This window comes from Sinocyclocheilus grahami, unplaced genomic scaffold (assembly GCF_001515645.1).
Source record: "Sinocyclocheilus grahami isolate Dianchi unplaced genomic scaffold, SAMN03320097.WGS_v1.1 scaffold367.1, whole genome shotgun sequence".
Classification (NCBI taxonomy): domain Eukaryota; kingdom Metazoa; phylum Chordata; class Actinopteri; order Cypriniformes; family Cyprinidae; genus Sinocyclocheilus; species Sinocyclocheilus grahami.
In genome coordinates, this window is record NW_015505546.1 from 706266 (window position 1) to 712079 (window position 5814).

Sequence of the window (5814 nt, forward strand, 5' to 3'; positions counted from 1 at the left end):
ATTTTTGAAAGTTTATGTCTGAATTGACTTTTGAATGTGATAATCCACTTTTTATCTGATAATTTAAACTTTTTGTTGGTCTACAACTTTTATCTCAAAATTTTGACTTTTTATTCAACTGTTTGTCATAACTATGAGTTTTCAGCTTATAATTTAAACTTTTTGTCATAATTATGACTTACCTTATATTTTTTTACTTGGTATTTAAAATTTTGGAATTCTATGTCCAAATTGACTTTTGAATTTGATGAGTTACTTTTTATCTCATAATTTCAGCTTTTTAAGACTTAATTTCGACCTTGTTACTCATAATTTTAACTATTCATTCCATAATTCAATCCATAATTCCATAATTCAATCCAGTAATTTATTAAAGCATTTTCAGAATATTTTTTTCTAACTAATCAATGATAAAACATTGACAGAGACTTTGAATCCACCTGAATTTAATGAGCTTAAGCACTTTAAGCTGCAGATGACAATGGTTGTGCATGCTTATAATAAACAGAACGATATTGTTCTGGCACCAACATTTATTAACGTGGATGCTAATGTAGTTATCGTTCTTAGTTGTTGGTTTATACACTTGAACTCTATACTATCAATTTACTTTTAGAACTATTTCTGCTTAGCCATTAAAGTGAATGGAACTTGACTAACAAAATGTACTTGATTCCGTCATCATATATACATTTCAGTTTTTATTTTTACATAACTTTTTTTTAGGTTACATGATCAGTTTTGCTGTACTCTACTCTACCACCATCTGGTCATTCACTGGAAATCCAGTGTCAGAGGCAAATCCATGTTAATATAAACCTGACTACTCCAAATCCAGAATACTTCTGTGCAGTCCTGAGTGTGCCATCGTCCAGGCCATGAGAATGTCACCTTGTGTCTTGCTCGTGGATATTACACTTCTGTTCTCATGGAAAGAGGCACTGTGATTACATCAGCACAACAGGAATGTGCCTGGGTCTTATCTGGTGTTTGTGTATTTGACCATTAGAGGGCAGATTAAGTCATATATTTGTGTGTTCTCTTTACCACATATAGGAGTCCATACAAGATTAGTACAAATGGCAGAAAGGAGACTGGCAGCAATAGTAACTACATTTATTCATAATTAATGAGATTATATAATTATACTACCGATTATATGTTTTTCTTTCTTTTCTTCTTTCTTTCTTTCTAAGAAATGAAGTGTGATCACATCACTTTATATAATATGTTTTTAACATTTACACAGAATTTGATATTCATTTTCCATTTTTTTTCTGCTGTCTGAAGTTTTGATGGCATTTTTCATTTTTTAATTTCTTTTCATTTTTAGGTTGTTGGATAATAGTTGACGAATGAAAATCTCTCTGGTAGCTAATAGGTAACAAAATTGGTAGTGACTTTTGTCATGGCTGTGAGGTAACGTTAGTTATGAAATATTAATTAAACTAAAACTAATTGTAATAACTAATTTCAATTACATTTATCTTTAATTATTATATAAAAAAATTGAAAATGCATAATGAACATGATCTTTTTTGCTTCAAAATGTTACTTCTAGATAAGAAAACAAATACATTTGTTTCCTCAGATTAAGTCTCAGACTATAAATAAACTTCATGGTTTAAACGGGGGTATCAAAGAATGATAAACACTTGAGGGCATTCAGAAAGGGTCTGAGAAAGAATGATGGGACTGAGATGTCGTGGGACATTTTTAAAACTGATTTTATCTAAGCCCTATGATGGGAATCCAAGTCATTTTTCAACATTTCTTTGCCTAAAGTGCGTTCAGTTAGCATTTTTCCAACTGGACAAGTCAACGTGAAAAATGGGACTTTTTTAACGTGTTTACATTTTACAAAAGGTCATTTTTGAGGTATACGTATGTGTAAATTAGAACAACATGTAATTAAAAACACCTATGCTTTGCTTGCCCCCTTGCTACGCCAAGAACTACAAACATGTATGTTTCTCATCAAACCTCCTGGATCTGACATTGAATATACCCAGCTTCAAGCCAAATATTGTTGTTTTTATTCTTCCACCAAAACTCTGGCTTTTTAAATTGCCAATTTTCTTACACAGGTTTCGCCTTGGCCTTGATCAGCAATCAAACGTTGTTGTAAACATCCACTGACATCAACCCCATTTGCACCCAATTGCCCACTTGTAAGAAGTGAACCACACGGCATGTGATTACCCTATTAGAAAAAAGTATCACCTCTGAGCTGTTATCTCAGTCTGTTGGTATGTGCTGCATGCTGTTCCTATTCCCAAAACACAGCAGGGTTAACAACCTCTGGAAACTCAATTCCTCATAGTGGGGACAGATTACTGAGGCATTAGTCTGTCAGGGCATGATGCTTTGCCTTTGTGCTGTAGAGCTTTACGTTGAGGCAATGCTAGAAACAAAGAAAATGCAATGGACTACCACTGATAAGACAACAACTAATTAAACAGGTACAATAATTATAACAAAATTGCTGTTTAACATTGTTTTTGCGCTACTGAATGGTTCCCTGAGATAACAGTGAGTGTTACATCCTGAATGTGGCTAATTATCGATAACTGAATCATATTAATAACCGATGAAGATTCAAATCGACTACGGTTTTCATTATCGATTAGTCGAGTCTGTTCTTTGCAAAATCCACCGCTGTGGTTTTGACCACTTCACAGTAGTAAAAGAGGCATTTTATGAACATAACAGAGGGAGCTTATGTGGGAAAAATTTACAACACAAATGATCCCCAACATGCTTTACATAAAATTCCCAAGTAAACTCATAAGCATTAGCTTACCTTGTCAGATGCATGTGCTGTTTAATGCGTTTGAGAGATGTTTTCCCTATAGTGCACAATTTACGTTTTACTTTTATATCATCATCTGCAGATATCAGAAATTCATGTGAGTATTTACATTTACCATAATGCTCGTCCGAACTCCTAATCTCCTCATAAACAGACGGAACACCTTAGAAGTGCAACAATTCAGACTACAGTACGTTACTGTTTTTGTTAAAATATTTCCGTTGGACATAATTTTTTCATAAAAAAGTAATGGCGAGATTACGTTTTACAATCCGGTCTCGTAATTACAAGTCTATATCTCCTATATGTGGTAGAATTCTCAGAACTGTGAGAAAAAAGGCAGGATTGTGAGATAAATTTGCAATTGCATTTATTTAACTTTCTTCTCCTGCGTCTTATTCTTCATGCAATCCAGAATCGCAGCACATTTTAAAGGTTTGTTTGAGCTGCACCCTCTAATTTACAGACGTGCATTTACATTTCCTTCATCTGGATGCTCATTTCATTTTTGGTGGAAGGGCTTTTGCAAAAATTAAGCATAAAATGAACTTTTATATTAAAAACAAACAATCACGCCCAGCCCAGATGAGAAAAAGTAATGCAAAAGTAAAGTAATGCATTACTTTCCATAAAAAGTAATTAAGTAATGCAATTGGTTACTTTTTTAGGGAGTAACTCAATATTGTAATGCATTCATTTTAAAAGTAACTTTTCCCAACACTGGTTAACACTTTGAGATTTTTTTTCTTTATTAACCTGTTTATTTTGGTAATTTGAACTTTAGCTTTTGTAATGTGGTGTTTGGGTTTTTGTTTCTTGTTCATTGTTTTCATGTCTTTTATTTTGTATTTAGGCCTAAGTCATGTTCTGTCATGTGAGTCCCTTGTCTGTGTGTTATGTTCTGATTGGTTGTCTTAGACATGTGGCTTGTTTCCCATTGGTTTGTTCTTGTCATGTGACCCTCATTGTTTGCTATAAGTAGCCATCATGTTGCCATTGTTCCTTGTCATATATTGAAGTTGTAACACTTTGTATCAAGTCTGTTCAAGCCTAGTCAAGTCTGTTCATGCCTCGTCAAGTCTGTGTCTCTAGTCTTCATTTATTGTTTGGATGTTTGGATCACGTCTGTAAGTAAAGGCACATGGGTTCTTCACTACGCTCGCCTTCAGTGGGCTAAATTCGTTACAGAATACACGACCGCAAAAATGAACCCAGCAGATCGTCTCGTTCAACTTGGCCAAGGTAACAGGCCCATTGAGGATTATGTGGCGGACTTTTGTAAGTTGTGTCATTTGGTAGACTTCAACGATACGTTCCTTAAAGATATTTTCCATTTCGGTTTGGACAAAAACATTTCACAGTTAATGCCACGCAATATCCCACACTGATCACTGGAACAATACATTGACTTTGCACTCCGTTTGGCTGGCTCACCATTTACTGTGGGGATAGTTGATGAGGAATCCTGATATCCTCCAGTATCCGCCACACCAAAATGTTTGCACGCTATGTCTGGGATTATTCAAGTCATGTCAGAGTCTACAGAACCTGCTCACGTCATGTCTGCCAAGCCAGAGTCTGCTAACATCATGTCTGCTACCCCAGGGTTTACTCGCATCATGCCGGCCACTCAAGAGACTCTTCTCAACATGGCCGCCATTGAAGAGCGTCATTGCAAGATAGCCGCCACACAAGAGTCTCTTCACAAAATGGCCACCCTTCTAGAGTCTCGTCACGTCTTAACTGATCATCCAGAGTCTCGTCATATCGCAGCTGATCGCCCAGTGTCTCGTCACAACATGGCCACCATTTCAGAGCCTCGTAACATCATGGCCGCCATTTCAGAGTCTGTTCACGTCAAGCCTGATTCCCTAGAATAAGTCCAAGATGGCCGCCACGCCTGATTTCCCGGCCAAGATGGCCACCACGCCTGAGTCCTCGGCCAAGATGGCCGCCATGCCTGAGCCTCTCCACGTCCCGGCTGTCACCAAGATTTCCCCTAAGGATCCATCCTGCGAATGTGGAGCTTGGGCGAGGACTGAAAAAACTAATTGCTAGTGTGATGGACCCACCACTGATGTCAGTGCGAGCGGCTGACATTCCAGTGGTCCCTACGCTCTCAAGCCCACCAGGCATCCCACTGTCTACTGCATTGCCCGTAATGGCGGTCGCTATTTTGAGCGTGTGGGTTGGACACTGCGCTCAAGAGGCCTCTCCTGTCTATGAATCCAATCCAGTGCCTCCAGAAGTGGTAGCATCCGCTGCAGAACCTCCAGAAGTGGCGGCATCCACTTCTGAATTCACAGTCTGCCCTGCCACGGCCAAGGAGGCCGTTCATGAACTCACTGTCTGCTCTGTACCGGCCACTGAGGACCGTTCACGAATTCACTGTTTGCCCTGTCACAGCCACGGAGGCCGTTTAAGAACTCACTGCCTGTCCTGTCCTGCCCGCCATTGCTCCACACTCCAGGTCCTGTTCCTCTTCAGGGGCCCTCCATCCCTCCCCCAGTTCTGCCTCCACTCCACCCCCCTCCTGTACTTTTTGGATTTTGTTTGGGCGTCTGGAGCCGCCCTTAGAGGAGGGGGAAATGTAATGTGGTTTTTGTTTCTTGGTCATTGTTTCCATGTCTTTTTTATTTTGTAGTTAGGCCTTAGTCATGTTCTGTCATGTGATTCCCTTGTCTGTGTGTTATGTTCTGATTGGTTGTCTTAGACATGTGTCTTGTTTCCCATGTTCTTGTCATGTGACCCTCATTGTCTGCTATAAGTAGCCATGTTGTCATTGTTCCTTGTCGTGTATTGAAGTTGTAACCCGCTGTCGGTGAGTCAAGTCTGTTCAAGCCTAGTCAAGTCTGTTCATGCCTCATCAAGTCTGTGTCTCTAGTCTTCATTTATTGTTTGGATCACGTCTGTAAATAAACTGCACATGGGTTACAGCTTTAGAGCTGGAAACCAGCAATTGTATTTTGTATGAAATGTTTTTTTTTATTCAATGAATCAAA